This window comes from Priapulus caudatus, unplaced genomic scaffold, assembly GCF_000485595.1.
Source record: "Priapulus caudatus unplaced genomic scaffold, Priapulus_caudatus-5.0.1 Scaffold7, whole genome shotgun sequence".
Classification (NCBI taxonomy): Eukaryota; Metazoa; Priapulida; class Priapulimorpha; order Priapulimorphida; family Priapulidae; genus Priapulus; species Priapulus caudatus.
This window is the reverse complement of record NW_014577068.1, coordinates 28,870-31,212: the sequence shown is the minus strand read 5'-3', so window position 1 is coordinate 31,212 and position 2,343 is coordinate 28,870.

Here is a 2,343-nt window from a genome sequence, read left to right as displayed (position 1 = left end):
TGTGTGCGTGTGTGTGTGTGTGTGTGCGTGTGTGTGCGTGCGTGTGTGTGTGTGTGTGTGTGTGTGTGTGTGTGTGTGTGTGTGTGTGCGCGCGCGCGTGTGTGTGTGCGCGCGCGTGTGTGTGCGTGCGTGTGCTTGCGTGTGTGTGCGTGCGTTTGCATACTGTTCATATAATATCACCTGTGGACGCAGTGAGCGGCCGTCAGAGCGACAGTCTCTGAGATCAATTCCGCACCGCACATGAAGAAACCGTCCCTATACATAGCTGCCTGAAGACGAAGCCGCGAATAAATAAACAATTAAATAGATGGATAGGCATTAATAACTGCGCCGACCGATAATAAAATACCGATAAATTTATAAACTACAAATACAGAGATACGGTGTCTTTTATGTTAAATGTGAGCTTTTGTGACAAGGCGTCTCTTCGTCCGGCTGTAATATGAAATAAATAATATATAACAACATATAGTATATATATATATATATATATATATATATATATATATATATATATGTAATATAATGTAGGTGGCAGAGGGGTAAGGGTAGCGGTGTATAAAGAGAGACGGGAATAGAGAATACGTCTGATGATTGTAACTGTACTGTGCATTGAATAAAAGAAGATTATCCTGTGACTGCCTGCTTCTTCGCCTTATACAAGACTTGTAGTTTTACCTAGTTGCAATATATCCAGCAGGAAACAGCAGGTATGATCCACCAGCTATTTAATTAACACAACTGAGTCTTTTAGTAGCCTCAAAAGTACTATCCAATCGTCTGTTTTTTTTGTAATGTTTAACAGGGACACTGTAGTAGAAATAGTATCCGTTAGAAATAGAGATAACTTCCCTTATACCTGGCTGTATCAAAACATGAACTTATAGTGATATACACAGCGCATTATTGAAATTTGACCGTTTATCATCAATTAAATGTAATCGATTCCCACCTTCACTATTGCAATCTAAGTCTGTATCACATTTTTCATAGTGTTTGTCATAATTGATGATTTCTTTTGATAACGTCTGATTTTAGAATATTCTTTTGTCTGTTAAGTTGTATATTGCATCAGTTATACATTTTACATGAAGTAATTCGACAATGAGAATATTAAACTATCATTATAATGTAATTGGTAAGTATCGGGTTGTTTTTAGACGTCTCTAGTAAATATACCTATCTGGTTGTAACCTCTGTTACTTTTTGTGTTATTTAAGACGCGGCAAATTTCTTGAGCTATGCACCTATAAGTGAACAATTGATTATGCCTATGTGAAAACTAAGGTATGTACCTAAATTTCTTTGACATTTACATACAATCCTACAATTTCTTAAAAACATGCGGAGTAAATCCAAGGGAGTGTGTAACGTGTTTAATCTGATAGCTATCGCTAACACTAAAAATAATGTCGATAGTTTTATTTTTTGGTGGAGTTTAAAGATTCAATTTTAATTGCTACATGGTTTAGCTCACTGGAATGTAGACGAAAGTGTCGTATAGGTTATACCCCACACAGACTGCAAGTTTGACACCACATCAAATTAGTCCGAGCCTAGCGCGGGCCAAATTTTTGCAGTGTGTACACGCTATCCCACTCTAAATACTTGCTAGTCCGGACTAATCTGGCCTCGCAAATGAAGGAGGGCTAAGTTAGCCTGGACTAAGTTGGCCCGCTCTAAACTATGTGTGTACGCAACACGCAGGCCAAATCCCGTGCTATTTTGCAATATGCATGCTTATAGCCTTATTTATGTCACATAAAAGTAAACAGTAGCTGTCTGCTGAGTGGCGTAACAAGCTAAACTGAGCATGCACAATCAACCCGTGGCAACCTAGCACTCTTCAGAATTGTGTGTCTGTACGGTACGATTTAACGCGCGCCAGACCCGCCCCTTGCCCGGACTAGTTAAATGTGGGATCAAATTTTGCAGTATGTACGGTACGGTACGGTACAAATATTAGTTAAAATGACTACGCTGGTTTTTTTTACACATTATCCATCTTTTAAACAAAATTTTAAAACAGACCTGGATGCAGGTTGCTCTGATATCACCGATTTTTTAATTATGAACGTTAATTATAAACTATCCCCGTTAAGGTATGTTATGATACAGGTTGACAGATGCAATAGGTAAACGGTTAAAAATGCTTATCCATCTATTTGATTATATTATATTCGCGTCTTCGTCTTCAGGCAGTTATGTATAGGGATGTTTATTTCATCTGCGGGGCTGAATTGATCAGCTCCATTGTCGCTCTGACATGCGTGTGCGTGTGTATGTGTGTGTGTGTGTGTGTGTGTGTGTGTGTGTGTGTGTGTGTGTGTGTGTGTGTGTGTG